Raw genomic sequence first — 15,811 nt, 5'->3', positions numbered from 1 at the left:
CTCATTGCCCCAGCACCAGTGTGTCTCAGCCTCATTGCCCCAGCGCCAGTGTGTCTCAGCCTCATTACCCCAGCACCAGTGTGTCTCAGCCTCATCGCCCCAGCCCCAGTGTGTCTCAGCCTCATCGCCCCAGCCTCAGTGTGTCTCTGCCTCATCGCCCCAGCTCCAGTGTGTCTCAGCCTCATCGCCCCAGCCCCAGTGTGTCTCAGCCTCATTGCACCAGCCCCAGTGTGTCTCAGCCTCATCGCCCCAGCACCAGTGTGTCTCAGCTTCATCGTCCCAGCCCCAGTGTGTCTCAGCCTCATCGCCCCAGCCCCAGTGTGTCTCAGCCTCATTCCCAAAGCCCCATGTATGTCTCAGCCTCATTGCCCCAGCACCAGTGTGTCTCAGCCTCATTTCCCCAGCCCCAGTGTGTCTCAGCCTCATTCCCAAAGCCCCAAGTATGTCTCAGCCTCATTGCCCCAGCCCCAGTGTGTCTCAGCTTCATCGCCCCAGCCCCAGTGCTTCTCAGCCTCCTTGCACCAGCCCCAGTGTGTCTCAGCCTCATTGCCCCAGCGCCAGTGTGTCTCAGCCTCATTACCCCAGCACCAGTGTGTCTCAGCCTTATCGCCCCAGCCCGAGTGTGTCTCAGCCTCATCGCCCCAGCCCCAGTGTGTCTCACCCTCATTCCCAAAGCCCCATGTATGTCTCAGCCTCATTGCCCCAGCACCAGTGTGTCTCAGCCTCATCGCCCCAGCACCAGTGTGTCTCAGCCTCATCGCCCCAGCCCCAGTGTATCTCAGCCTCATCGCCCCAGCACATCTCAGCCTCATCGTCCCAGCACCAGTGTGTCTCAGCCTCATTGCCTCAGCACCAGGGTGTCTCAGCCTCATTTCCCCAGCACCAGTGTGTCTCAGCCTCATTGCCCCAGCACCAGTGTGTCTCAGCCTCTTTGCCCCAGCCCCAGTGTGTCTCAGCCTCATTGCCACAGCACCAGTGTGTCTCAGCCTCATCGCCCCAGCCCCAGTGTGTCTCAGCCTCATTGCAACAGCCCCAGTGTGTCTCAGCCTCATTGCCCCAGCACCAGTGTGTCTCAGCCTCATCGCCCCAGCCCCAGTGTGTCTCAGCCTCATCGCCCCAGCACCAGTGTGTCTCAGCCTCATCGCCCCAGCCCGAGTATGTCTCAGCCTCATTGCCCCAGCCCCAGTGTGTCTCTGCCTCATTCCCAAAGACCCAAGTATGTCTCAGCCTCATTGCCCCAGCACCAGGGTGTCTCAGCCATATTGCCCCAGCCCCAGGTATGTCTCAGCCTCATTGCCCCTGCCCCAGTGTGTCTCAGCCTCATTGCCCCTGCCCCAGTGTATCTCAGCCTCATCGCCCTAGCACCAGTGTGTCTCAGCCTCATCGCCCCAGCACCAGTGTGTCTCAGCCTCAATCCAGAAGCCCCAAATATATCTCAGCCTCATTGCCCCAGCACCAGTGTGTCTCAGCCTCATCGCCCCAGCCCCAGTGTGTCTCAGCCTCATTCCCAAAGCCCCATGTATGTCTCAGCCTCATTGCCCCAGCACCTGTGTGTCTCAGCCTCATCGCCCCAGCACCAGTGTGTCTCAGCCTCATCGCCCCAGCCCCAGTGTATTTCAGCCTCATCGCCCCAGCACATCTCAGCCTCATCGTCCCAGCCCCAGTATGTCTCAGCCTCATCGCCCCAGCCCCAGTATGTCTCAGCCTCATTGCCCCAGCCCGAGTGTGTCTCAGCCTCATTGCCCCAGCCCCAGTGTGTCTCAGCCTCATTGCCCCAGCACCAGTGTGTCTCAGCCTCATCGCCCCAGCCCGAGTATGTCTCAGCCTCATTGCCCCATCACCAGTGTGTCTCAGCCTCATTGCCCCAGCCCCAGTGTGTCTCAACCTCATTCCCAAAGCCCCAAGTATGTCTCAGCCTCATTGCCCCTGCCCCAGTGTGTCTCAGTCTCATCGCCCCAGCCCCAGTGTATCTCAGCCTCATTGCCCCAGCACATCTCAGCCTCATCGCCCCAGCATCAGTGTGTCTCAGCCTCATTGCCCCAGCACCAGTGTGTCTCAGCTTCATTGCCCCAGCACCAGTGTGTCTCAGCCTCATTGCCCCAGCACCAGTGTGTCTCAGCCTCATTGCCCCATCCCCAGTGTGTCTCAGCCTCATTCCCGAAGCCCCAAATATGTCTCAGCCTCATTGCCCCAGCACCAGTGTGTCTCAGCCTCATTGCCCCAGCACCAGTGTGTCTCAGCCTCATTGCCCCATCACCAGTGTGTCTCAACCTCATTTCCACAGCAAAAGTGTGTCTCAGCCTCATTGCACCAGCCCCAGTGTGTCTCAGCCTCATCGACCCAGCACCAGTGTGTCTCAGCCTCATCGCCCCAGCCCCAGTGTGTCTCAGCCTCATTGCCAAAGCCCCAAGTATGTCTCAGCCTCATTGCCCCAGCACCAGTGTGTCTCAGCCTCATTGCCCCAGCGCCAGTGTGTCTCAGCCTCATTACCCCAGCACCAGTGTGTCTCAGCCTCATCGCCCCAGCCCCAGTGTGTCTCAGCCTCATCGCCCCAGCCTCAGTGTGTCTCTGCCTCATCGCCCCAGCTCCAGTGTGTCTCAGCCTCATCGCCCCAGCCCCAGTGTGTCTCAGCCTCATTGCACCAGCCCCAGTGTGTCTCAGCCTCATCGCCCCAGCACCAGTGTGTCTCAGCTTCATCGTCCCAGCCCCAGTGTGTCTCAGCCTCATCGCCCCAGCCCCAGTGTGTCTCAGCCTCATTTCCAAAGCCCCATGTATGTCTCAGCCTCATTGCCCCAGCACCAGTGTGTCTCAGCCTCATTTCCCCAGCCCCAGTGTGTCTCAGCCTCATTCCCAAAGCCCCAAGTATGTCTCAGCCTCATTGCCCCTTCCCCAGTGTGTCTCAACCTCATCGCCCCAGCCCCAGTGTATCTCAGCCTCATCGCCCCAGCACATCTCTGCCTCGTCGCCCCAGCACCAGTGTGTCTCAGCCTCATTGCCCCAGCACCAGTGTGTCTCAGCTTCATTGCCCCAGCACCAGTGTCTCTCAGCCTCATTGCCCCAGCCCCAGTGTGTCTCAGCCTCAATCCAGAAGCCCCAAATATATCTCAGCCTCATTGCCCCAGCACCAGTGTGTCTCAGCCTCATTGCCCCAGCACCAGTGTGTCTCAACCTCATTTCCCCAGCACCAGTGTGTCTCAGCCTCATCGCCCCAGCCCCAGTGTGTCTCAGCCTCATTGCCCCAGGCCCGTTGTGTCTCAGCCTCATTGCCCCAGCACCAATGTGTCTCAGCCTCATCGCTCCAGCCCCAGTGTGTCTCAGCCTCATCGCCCCAGCCCCAGTGTGTCTCAGCCTCATTCCAAAAGCCCCAAGTATGTCTCAGCATCATTTCCCCAGCACCAGTGTGTCTCAGCCTCATTGCCCCAGCACCAGTGTGTCTCAGCCTCATTGCCCCAGCCCCAGTGTGTCTCAGCCTCATTGCCCCAGCCCCAGTGTGTCTCAGCTTCATCGCCCCAGCCCCAGTGCTTCTCAGCCTCCTTGCACCAGCCCCAGTGTGTCTCAGCCTCATTGCCCCAGCACCAATGTGTCTCAGCCTCATCGCTCCAGCCCCAGTGTGTCTCAGCCTCATCGCCCCAGCCCCAGTGTGTCTCAGCCTCATTCCCAAAGCCCCAAGTATGTCTCAGCCTCATCGCCCCAGCACCAGTGTGTCTCAGCCTCATCCCCCCTGCCCCAGTGTATCTCAGCCTCATCGCCCCAGCACCAGTGTGTGTCAGCCTCATCGCCCCAGCCCCAGTGTGTCTCAACCTCATTGCACCAGCCCCAGTGTGTCTCAGCCTCATCGTCCCAGCACCAGTGTGTCTCAGCCTTATCGCCCCAGCCCGAGTGTGTCTCAGCCTCATCGCCCCAGCCCCAGTGTGTCTCACCCTCATTCCCAAAGCCCCATGTATGTCTCAGCCTCATTGCCCCAGCACCAGTGTGTCTCAGCCTCATTCCCAAAGCCCCAAGTATGTCTCAGCCTCATCGCCCCAACACCAGTGTGTCTCAGCCTCATCCCCCCTGCCCCAGTGTATCTCAGCCTCATCGCCCCAGCACCAGTGTGTCTCAGCCTTATCGCCCCAGCCCGAGTGTGTCTCAGCCTCATCGCCCCAGCCCCAGTGTGTCTCACCCTCATTCCCAAAGCCCCATGTATGTCTCAGCCTCATTGCCCCAGCACCAGTGTGTCTCAGTCTCATCGCCCCAGCACCAGTGTGTCTCAGCCTCATCGCCCCAGCCCCAGTGTATCTCAGCCTAATCGCCCCAGCACATCTCAGCCTCATCGTCCCAGCACCAGTGTGTCTCAGCCTCATTGCCTCAGCACCAGGGTGTCTCAGCCTCATTTCCCCAGCACCAGTGTGTCTCAGCCTCATTGCCCCAGCACCAGTGTGTCTCAGCCTCTTTGCCCCAGCCCCAGTGTGTCTCAGCCTCATTGCCACAGCACCAGTGTGTCTCAGCCTCATCGCCCCAGCCCCAGTGTGTCTCAGCCTCATTGCAACAGCCCCAGTGTGTCTCAGCCTCATTGCCCCAGCACCAGTGTGTCTCAGCCTCATCGCCCCAGCCCCAGTGTGTCTCAGCCTCATCGCCCCAGCACCAGTGTGTCTCAGCCTCATCGCCCCAGCCCGAGTATGTCTCAGCCTCATTGCCCCAGCCCCAGTGTGTCTCTGCCTCATTCCCAAAGACCCAAGTATGTCTCAGCCTCATTGCCCCAGCACCAGGGTGTCTCAGCCATATTGCCCCAGCCCCAGGTATGTCTCAGCCTCATTGCCCCTGCCCCAGTGTGTCTCAGCCTCATTGCCCCTGCCCCAGTGTATCTCAGCCTCATCGCCCTAGCACCAGTGTGTCTCAGCCTCATCGCCCCAGCACCAGTGTGTCTCAGCCTCAATCCAGAAGCCCCAAATATATCTCAGCCTCATTGCCCCAGCACCAGTGTGTCTCAGCCTCATCTCCCCAGCCCCAGTGTGTCTCAGCCTCATTCCCAAAGCCCCATGTATGTCTCAGCCTCATTGCCCCAGCACCTGTGTGTCTCAGCCTCATCGCCCCAGCACCAGTGTGTCTCAGCCTCATCGCCCCAGCCCCAGTGTATTTCAGCCTCATCGCCCCAGCACATCTCAGCCTCATCGTCCCAGCCCCAGTATGTCTCAGCCTCATCGCCCCAGCCCCAGTATGTCTCAGCCTCATTGCCCCAGCCCGAGTGTGTCTCAGCCTCATTGCCCCAGCCCCAGTGTGTCTCAGCCTCATTGCCCCAGCACCAGTGTGTCTCAGCCTCATCGCCCCAGCCCGAGTATGTCTCAGCCTCATTGCCCCATCACCAGTGTGTCTCAGCCTCATTGCCCCAGCCCCAGTGTGTCTCAACCTCATTCCCAAAGCCCCAAGTATGTCTCAGCCTCATTGCCCCTGCCCCAGTGTGTCTCAGTCTCATCGCCCCAGCCCCAGTGTATCTCAGCCTCATTGCCCCAGCACATCTCAGCCTCATCGCCCCAGCATCAGTGTGTCTCAGCCTCATTGCCCCAGCACCAGTGTGTCTCAGCTTCATTGCCCCAGCACCAGTGTGTCTCAGCCTCATTGCCCCAGCACCAGTGTGTCTCAGCCTCATTGCCCCATCCCCAGTGTGTCTCAGCCTCATTCCCGAAGCCCCAAATATGTCTCAGCCTCATTGCCCCAGCACCAGTGTGTCTCAGCCTCATTGCCCCAGCACCAGTGTGTCTCAGCCTCATTGCCCCATCACCAGTGTGTCTCAACCTCATTTCCCCAGCAAAAGTGTGTCTCAGCCTCATTGCACCAGCCCCAGTGTGTCTCAGCCTCATCGACCCAGCACCAGTGTGTCTCAGCCTCATCGCCCCAGCCCCAGTGTGTCTCAGCCTCATTGCCCCAGCACCAGTGTGTCTCAGCCTCATTGCCCCAGCCCCAGTGTGTCTCAGCCTCATTGCTCCAGCCCCAGTGTGTCTCAGCCTCATTGCCAAAGCCCCAAGTATGTCTCAGCCTCATTGCCCCAGCACCAGTGTGTCTCAGCCTCATTGCCCCAGCGCCAGTGTGTCTCAGCCTCATTACCCCAGCACCAGTGTGTCTCAGCCTCATCGCCCCAGCCCCAGTGTGTCTCAGCCTCATCGCCCCAGCCTCAGTGTGTCTCTGCCTCATCGCCCCAGCTCCAGTGTGTCTCAGCCTCATCGCCCCAGCCCCAGTGTGTCTCAGCCTCATTGCACCAGCCCCAGTGTGTCTCAGCCTCATCGCCCCAGCACCAGTGTGTCTCAGCTTCATCGTCCCAGCCCCAGTGTGTCTCAGCCTCATCGCCCCAGCCCCAGTGTGTCTCAGCCTCATTCCCAAAGCCCCATGTATGTCTCAGCCTCATTGCCCCAGCACCAGTGTGTCTCAGCCTCATTTCCCCAGCCCCAGTGTGTCTCAGCCTCATTCCCAAAGCCCCAAGTATGTCTCAGCCTCATTGCCCCTTCCCCAGTGTGTCTCAACCTCATCGCCCCAGCCCCAGTGTATCTCAGCCTCATCGCCCCAGCACATCTCTGCCTCGTCGCCCCAGCACCAGTGTGTCTCAGCCTCATTGCCCCAGCACCAGTGTGTCTCAGCTTCATTGCCCCAGCACCAGTGTCTCTCAGCCTCATTGCCCCAGCCCCAGTGTGTCTCAGCCTCAATCCAGAAGCCCCAAATATATCTCAGCCTCATTGCCCCAGCACCAGTGTGTCTCAGCCTCATTGCCCCAGCACCAGTGTGTCTCAAGCTCATTTCCCCAGCACCAGTGTGTCTCAGCCTCATCGCCCCAGCCCCAGTATGTCTCAGCCTCATTGCCCCAGGCCCGTTGTGTCTCAGCCTCATTGCCCCAGCACCAATGTGTCTCAGCCTCATCGCTCCAGCCCCAGTGTGTCTCAGCCTCATCGCCCCAGCCCCAGTGTGTCTCAGCCTCATTCCCAAAGCCCCAAGTATGTCTCAGCATCATTGCCCCAGCACCAGTGTGTCTCAGCCTCATTGCCCCAGCCCCAGTGTGTCTCAGCCTCATTGCCCCAGCCCCAGTGTGTCTCAGCCTCATTGCCCCAGCCCCAGTGTGTCTCAGTTTCATCGCCCCAGCCCCAGTGCTTCTCAGCCTCCTTGCACCAGCCCCAGTGTGTCTCAGCCTCATTGCCCCAGCACCAATGTTTCTCAGCCTCATCGCTCCAGCCCCAGTGTGTCTCAGCCTCATCGCCCCAGCCCCAGTGTGTCTCAGCCTCATTCCCAAAGCCCCAAGTATGTCTCAGCCTCATCGCCCCAGCACCAGTGTGTCTCAGCCTCATCCCCCCTGCCCCAGTGTATCTCAGCCTCATCGCCCCAGCACCAGTGTGTCTCAGCCTCATCGCCCCAGCCCCAGTGTGTCTCAGCCTCATTGCACCAGCCCCAGTGTGTCTCAGCCTCATCGTCCCAGCACCAGTGTGTCTCAGCCTTATCGCCCCAGCCCGAGTGTGTCTCAGCCTCATCGCCCCAGCCCCAGTGTGTCTCACCCTCATTCCCAAAGCCCCATGTATGTCTCAGCCTCATTGCCCCAGCACCAGTGTGTCTCAGCCTCATCGCCCCAGCACCAGTGTGTCTCAGCCTCATCGCCCCAGCCCCAGTGTATCTCAGCCTCATCGCCCCAGCACATCTCAGCCTCATCGTCCCAGCACCAGTGTGTCTCAGCCTCATTGCCTCAGCACCAGGGTGTCTCAGCCTCATTTCCCCAGCACCAGTGTGTCTCAGCCTCATTGCCCCAGCACCAGTGTGTCTCAGCCTCTTTGCCCCAGCCCCAGTGTGTCTCAGCCTCATTGCCACAGCACCAGTGTGTCTCAGCCTCATCGCCCCAGCCCCAGTGTGTCTCAGCCTCATTGCAACAGCCCCAGTGTGTCTCAGCCTCATTGCCCCAGCACCAGTGTGTCTCAGCCTCATCGCCCCAGCCCCAGTGTGTCTCAGCCTCATCGCCCCAGCACCAGTGTGTCTCAGCCTCATCGCCCCAGCCCGAGTATGTCTCAGCCTCATTGCCCCAGCCCCAGTGTGTCTCTGCCTCATTCCCAAAGACCCAAGTATGTCTCAGCCTCATTGCCCCAGCACCAGGGTGTCTCAGCCATATTGCCCCAGCCCCAGGTATGTCTCAGCCTCATTGCCCCTGCCCCAGTGTGTCTCAGCCTCATTGCCCCTGCCCCAGTGTATCTCAGCCTCATCGCCCTAGCACCAGTGTGTCTCAGCCTCATCGCCCCAGCACCAGTGTGTCTCAGCTTCATTGCCCCAGCACCAGTGTGTATCAGCCTCATTGCCCCAGGCCCGTTGTGTCTCAGCCTCATTCCCAAAGCCCCAAGTATGTCTCAGCATTATTGCCCCAGCACCAGTGTGTCTCAGCCTCATTGCCCCAGCACCAGTGTGTCTCAGCCTCATTGCCCCAGCCCCAGTGTGTCTCAGCCTCATTGCCCCAGCCCCAGTGTGTCTCAGCTTCATTGCCCCAGCACCAGTGTGTCTCAGCCTCATTGCCCCAGCCCCAGTGTGTCTCAGCTTCATTCCCGAAGCCCCAAATATGTCTCAGCCTCATTGCCCCAGCACCAGTGTGTCTCAGCCACAATGCCCCAGCACCAGTGTGTCTCAGCCTCATTGCCCCAGCCCCAGTGTGTCTCAGCCTCATTGCCCCAGCACCAGTGTGTCTCAGCCTCATTGCCCCAGAACCAGGGTGTCTCAGTCTCATTGCCCCAGTACCAGTGTGTCTCAGCCTCATTGCCCCAGCACCAGTGTGTCTCAACCTCATTTCCCCAGCACCAGTGAGTCTCAGCCTCATTGCCCCAGCACCAGTGTGTCTCAGCCTCATTGCCCCAGTGTGTCTCAGCCTCATCGCCCCAGCACCAGTGTGTCTCAGCCTCATCGCCCCAGCCCCAGTGCTTCTCAGCCTCCTTGCACCAGCCCCAGTGTGTCTCAGCCTCATTGCCCCAGCACCAGTGTGTCTCAGCCTCATCGCTCCAGCCCCAGTGTGTCTCAGCCTCATCGCCCCAGTGTGTCTCAGCCTCATTCCCAAAGCCCCAAGTATGTCTCAGCCTCATTGCCCCAGCACCAGTGTGTCTCAGCCTCATCGCCCCAGTCCCAGTGTGTCTCAGCCTCATCGCCCCAGAACCAGTGTGTCTCAGCCTCATCGCCCCAGCCCCAGTGTGTCTCAGCCTCATTGCCCCAGCACCAGTGTGTCTCAGTCTCATCGCCCCAGCACCAGTGTGTCTCTGCCTCATCGCCCCAGCACCAGTGTGTCTCAGCCTCATCGCCCCAGCACCAGTGTGTCTCAGCTTCATTGCCCCAGCACCAGTGTGTCTCAGCCTCATTGCCCCAGGCCCGTTGTGTCTCAGCCTCATTCCCAAAGCCCCAAGTATGTCTCAGCATCATTGCCCCAGCACCAGTGTGTCTCAGCCTCATTGCCCCAGCACCAGTGTGTCTCAGCCTCATTGCCCCAGCCCCAGTGTGTCTCAGCCTCATTGCCCCAGCCCCAGTGTGTCTCAGCTTCATCGCCCCAGCCCCAGTGCTTCTCAGCCTCCTTGCACCAGCCCCAGTGTGTCTCAGCCTCATTGCCCCAGCACCAATGTGTCTCAGCCTCATCGCTCCAGCCCCAGTGTGTCTCAGCCTCATCGCCCCAGCCCCAGTGTGTCTCAGCCTCATTCCCAAAGCCCCAAGTATGTCTCAGCCTCATCGCCCCAGCACCAGTGTGTCTCAGCCTCATCCCCCCTGCCCCAGTGTATCTCAGCCTCATCGCCCCAGCACCAGTGTGTCTCAGCCTCATCGCCCCAGCCCCAGTGTGTCTCAGCCTCATTGCACCAGCCCCAGTGTGTCTCAGCCTCATCGTCCCAGCACCAGTGTGTCTCAGCCTTATCGCCCCAGCCCGAGTGTGTCTCAGCCTCATCGCCCCAGCCCCAGTGTGTCTCACCCTCATTCCCAAAGCCCCATGTATGTCTCAGCCTCATTGCCCCAGCACCAGTGTGTCTCAGCCTCATTCCCAAAGCCCCAAGTATGTCTCAGCCTCATCGCCCCAACACCAGTGTGTCTCAGCCTCATCCCCCCTGCCCCAGTGTATCTCAGCCTCATCGCCCCAGCACCAGTGTGTCTCAGCCTTATCGCCCCAGCCCGAGTGTGTCTCAGCCTCATCGCCCCAGCCCCAGTGTGTCTCACCCTCATTCCCAAAGCCCCATGTATGTCTCAGCCTCATTGCCCCAGCACCAGTGTGTCTCAGTCTCATCGCCCCAGCACCAGTGTGTCTCAGCCTCATCGCCCCAGCCCCAGTGTATCTCAGCCTCATCGCCCCAGCACATCTCAGCCTCATCGTCCCAGCACCAGTGTGTCTCAGCCTCATTGCCTCAGCACCAGGGTGTCTCAGCCTCATTTCCCCAGCACCAGTGTGTCTCAGCCTCATTGCCCCAGCACCAGTGTGTCTCAGCCTCTTTGCCCCAGCCCCAGTGTGTCTCAGCCTCATTGCCACAGCACCAGTGTGTCTCAGCCTCATCGCCCCAGCCCCAGTGTGTCTCAGCCTCATTGCAACAGCCCCAGTGTGTCTCAGCCTCATTGCCCCAGCACCAGTGTGTCTCAGCCTCATCGCCCCAGCCCCAGTGTGTCTCAGCCTCATCGCCCCAGCACCAGTGTGTCTCAGCCTCATCGCCCCAGCCCGAGTATGTCTCAGCCTCATTGCCCCAGCCCCAGTGTGTCTCTGCCTCATTCCCAAAGACCCAAGTATGTCTCAGCCTCATTGCCCCAGCACCAGGGTGTCTCAGCCATATTGCCCCAGCCCCAGGTATGTCTCAGCCTCATTGCCCCTGCCCCAGTGTGTCTCAGCCTCATTGCCCCTGCCCCAGTGTATCTCAGCCTCATCGCCCTAGCACCAGTGTGTCTCAGCCTCATCGCCCCAGCACCAGTGTGTCTCAGCCTCAATCCAGAAGCCCCAAATATATCTCAGCCTCATTGCCCCAGCACCAGTGTGTCTCAGCCTCATCGCCCCAGCCCCAGTGTGTCTCAGCCTCATTCCCAAAGCCCCATGTATGTCTCAGCCTCATTGCCCCAGCACCTGTGTGTCTCAGCCTCATCGCCCCAGCACCAGTGTGTCTCAGCCTCATCGCCCCAGCCCCAGTGTATTTCAGCCTCATCGCCCCAGCACATCTCAGCCTCATCGTCCCAGCCCCAGTATGTCTCAGCCTCATCGCCCCAGCCCCAGTATGTCTCAGCCTCATTGCCCCAGCCCGAGTGTGTCTCAGCCTCATTGCCCCAGCCCCAGTGTGTCTCAGCCTCATTGCCCCAGCACCAGTGTGTCTCAGCCTCATCGCCCCAGCCCGAGTATGTCTCAGCCTCATTGCCCCATCACCAGTGTGTCTCAGCCTCATTGCCCCAGCCCCAGTGTGTCTCAACCTCATTCCCAAAGCCCCAAGTATGTCTCAGCCTCATTGCCCCTGCCCCAGTGTGTCTCAGTCTCATCGCCCCAGCCCCAGTGTATCTCAGCCTCATTGCCCCAGCACATCTCAGCCTCATCGCCCCAGCATCAGTGTGTCTCAGCCTCATTGCCCCAGCACCAGTGTGTCTCAGCTTCATTGCCCCAGCACCAGTGTGTCTCAGCCTCATTGCCCCAGCACCAGTGTGTCTCAGCCTCATTGCCCCATCCCCAGTGTGTCTCAGCCTCATTCCCGAAGCCCCAAATATGTCTCAGCCTCATTGCCCCAGCACCAGTGTGTCTCAGCCTCATTGCCCCAGCACCAGTGTGTCTCAGCCTCATTGCCCCATCACCAGTGTGTCTCAACCTCATTTCCCCAGCAAAAGTGTGTCTCAGCCTCATTGCACCAGCCCCAGTGTGTCTCAGCCTCATCGACCCAGCACCAGTGTGTCTCAGCCTCATCGCCCCAGCCCCAGTGTGTCTCAGCCTCATTGCCCCAGCACCAGTGTGTCTCAGCCTCATTGCCCCAGCCCCAGTGTGTCTCAGCCTCATTGCTCCAGCCCCAGTGTGTCTCAGCCTCATTGCCAAAGCCCCAAGTATGTCTCAGCCTCATTGCCCCAGCACCAGTGTGTCTCAGCCTCATCGCCCCAGCACCAGTGTGTCTCAGCTTCATCGTCCCAGCCCCAGTGTGTCTCAGCCTCATCGCCCCAGCCCCAGTGTGTCTCAGCCTCATTCCCAAAGCCCCATGTATGTCTCAGCCTCATTGCCCCAGCACCAGTGTGTCTCAGCCTCATTTCCCCAGCCCCAGTGTGTCTCAGCCTCATTCCCAAAGCCCCAAGTATGTCTCAGCCTCATTGCCCCTTCCCCAGTGTGTCTCAACCTCATCGCCCCAGCCCCAGTGTATCTCAGCCTCATCGCCCCAGCACATCTCTGCCTCGTCGCCCCAGCACCAGTGTGTCTCAGCCTCATTGCCCCAGCACCAGTGTGTCTCAGCTTCATTGCCCCAGCACCAGTGTCTCTCAGCCTCATTGCCCCAGCCCCAGTGTGTCTCAGCCTCAATCCAGAAGCCCCAAATATATCTCAGCCTCATTGCCCCAGCACCAGTGTGTCTCAGCCTCATTGCCCCAGCACCAGTGTGTCTCAACCTCATTTCCCCAGCACCAGTGTGTCTCAGCCTCATCGCCCCAGCCCCAGTATGTCTCAGCCTCATTGCCCCAGGCCCGTTGTGTCTCAGCCTCATTGCCCCAGCACCAATGTGTCTCAGCCTCATCGCTCCAGCCCCAGTGTGTCTCAGCCTCATCGCCCCAGCCCCAGTGTGTCTCAGCCTCATTCCCAAAGCCCCAAGTATGTCTCAGCATCATTGCCCCAGCACCAGTGTGTCTCAGCCTCATTGCCCCAGCCCCAGTGTGTCTCAGCCTCATTGCCCCAGCCCCAGTGTGTCTCAGCTTCATCGCCCCAGCCCCAGTGCTTCTCAGCCTCCTTGCACCAGCCCCAGTGTGTCTCAGCCTCATTGCCCCAGCACCAATGTTTCTCAGCCTCATCGCTCCAGCCCCAGTGTGTCTCAGCCTCATCGCCCCAGCCCCAGTGTGTCTCAGCCTCATTCCCAAAGCCCCAAGTATGTCTCAGCCTCATCGCCCCAGCACCAGTGTGTCTCAGCCTCATCCCCCCTGCCCCAGTGTATCTCAGCCTCATCGCCCCAGCACCAGTGTGTCTCAGCCTCATCGCCCCAGCCCCAGTGTGTCTCAGCCTCATTGCACCAGCCCCAGTGTGTCTCAGCCTCATCGTCCCAGCACCAGTGTGTCTCAGCCTTATCGCCCCAGCCCGAGTGTGTCTCAGCCTCATCGCCCCAGCCCCAGTGTGTCTCACCCTCATTCCCAAAGCCCCATGTATGTCTCAGCCTCATTGCCCCAGCACCAGTGTGTCTCAGCCTCATCGCCCCAGCACCAGTGTGTCTCAGCCTCATCGCCCCAGCCCCAGTGTATCTCAGCCTCATCGCCCCAGCACATCTCAGCCTCATCGTCCCAGCACCAGTGTGTCTCAGCCTCATTGCCTCAGCACCAGGGTGTCTCAGCATCATTTCCCCAGCACCAGTGTGTCTCAGCCTCATTGCCCCAGCACCAGTGTGTCTCAGCCTCTTTGCCCCAGCCCCAGTGTGTCTCAGCCTCATTGCCACAGCACCAGTGTGTCTCAGCCTCATCGCCCCAGCCCCAGTGTGTCTCAGCCTCATTGCAACAGCCCCAGTGTGTCTCAGCCTCATTGCCCCAGCACCAGTGTGTCTCAGCCTCATCGCCCCAGCCCCATTGTGTCTCAGCCTCATCGCCCCAGCACCAGTGTGTCTCAGCCTCATCGCCCCAGCCCGAGTATGTCTCAGCCTCATTGCCCCAGCCCCAGTGTGTCTCTGCCTCATTCCCAAAGACCCAAGTATGTCTCAGCCTCATTGCCCCAGCACCAGGGTGTCTCAGCCATATTGCCCCAGCCCCAGGTATGTCTCAGCCTCATTGCCCCTGCCCCAGTGTGTCTCAGCCTCATTGCCCCTGCCCCAGTGTATCTCAGCCTCATCGCCCTAGCACCAGTGTGTCTCAGCCTCATCGCCCCAGCACCAGTGTGTCTCAGCTTCATTGCCCCAGCACCAGTGTGTATCAGCCTCATTGCCCCAGGCCCGTTGTGTCTCAGCCTCATTCCCAAAGCCCCAAGTATGTCTCAGCATTATTGCCCCAGCACCAGTGTGTCTCAGCCTCATTGCCCCAGCACCAGTGTGTCTCAGCCTCATTGCCCCAGCCCCAGTGTGTCTCAGCCTCATTGCCCCAGCCCCAGTGTGTCTCAGCTTCATTGCCCCAGCACCAGTGTGTCTCAGCCTCATTGCCCCAGCCCCAGTGTGTCTCAGCTTCATTCCCGAAGCCCCAAATATGTCTCAGCCTCATTGCCCCAGCACCAGTGTGTCTCAGCCACAATGCCCCAGCACCAGTGTGTCTCAGCCTCATTGCCCCAGCCCCAGTGTGTCTCAGCCTCATTGCCCCAGCACCAGTGTGTCTCAGCCTCATTGCCCCAGAACCAGGGTGTCTCAGTCTCATTGCCCCAGTACCAGTGTGTCTCAGCCTCATTGCCCCAGCACCAGTGTGTCTCAACCTCATTTCCCCAGCACCAGTGAGTCTCAGCCTCATTGCCCCAGCACCAGTGTGTCTCAGCCTCATTGCCCCAGTGTGTCTCAGCCTCATCGCCCCAGCACCAGTGTGTCTCAGCCTCATCGCCCCAGCCCCAGTGCTTCTCAGCCTCCTTGCACCAGCCCCAGTGTGTCTCAGCCTCATTGCCCCAGCACCAGTGTGTCTCAGCCTCATCGCTCCAGCCCCAGTGTGTCTCAGCCTCATCGCCCCAGTGTGTCTCAGCCTCATTCCCAAAGCCCCAAGTATGTCTCAGCCTCATTGCCCCAGCACCAGTGTGTCTCAGCCTCATCGCCCCAGTCCCAGTGTGTCTCAGCCTCATCGTCCCAGAACCAGTGTGTCTCAGCCTCATCGCCCCAGCCCCAGTGTGTCTCAGCCTCATTGCCCCAGCACCAGTATGTCTCAGTCTCATCGCCCCAGCACCAGTGTGTCTCTGCCTCATCGCCCCAGCACCAGTGTGTCTCAGCCTCATCGCCCCAGCACCAGTGTGTCTCAGCTTCATTGCCCCAGCACCAGTGTGTCTCAGCCTCATTGCCCCAGGCCCGTTGTGTCTCAGCCTCATTCCCAAAGCCCCAAGTATGTCTCAGCATCATTGCCCCAGCACCAGTGTGTCTCAGCCTCATTGCCCCAGCACCAGTGTGTCTCAGCCTCATTGCCCCAGCCCCAGTGTGTCTCAGCCTCATTGCCCCAGCCCCAGTGTGTCTCAGCTTCATTGCCCCAGCACCAGTGTGTCTCAGCCTCATTGCACCAGCCCCAGTGTGTCTCATCCTCATTGCCCCAGCACCAGTGTGTCTCAGCCTCATTGCCCCAGCCCCAGTGTGTCTCAGCCTCATTCCCGAAGCCCCAAATATGTCTCAGCCTCATTGCCCCACCACCAGTGTGTCTCAGCCTCATTGCCCCAGCACCAGTGTGTCTCAGCCTCATTGCCCCATCACCAGTGTGTCTCAACCTCATTTCCCCAGCAAAAGTGTGTCTCAGCCTCATTGCACCAGCCCCAGTGTGTCTCAGCCTCATTGACCCAGCACCAGTGTGTCTCAGCCTCATCGCCCCAGCCCCAGTGTGTCTCAGCCTCATTGCCCCAGCACCAGTGTGTCTCAGCCTCATTGCCCCAGCCCCAGTGTGTCTCAGCCTCATTGCTCCAGCCCCAGTGTGTCTCAGCCTCATTGCCAAAGCCCCAAGTATGTCTCAGCCTCATTGCCCCAGCACCAGTGTGTCTCAGCCTCATTGCCCCAGCGCC

This window comes from Taudactylus pleione, unplaced genomic scaffold, assembly GCF_031769625.1.
Source record: "Taudactylus pleione unplaced genomic scaffold, aTauple2 ptg000123l, whole genome shotgun sequence".
NCBI classification, from domain to species: domain Eukaryota; kingdom Metazoa; phylum Chordata; class Amphibia; order Anura; family Myobatrachidae; genus Taudactylus; species Taudactylus pleione.
Note: the sequence above shows the minus strand (reverse complement) of the source record.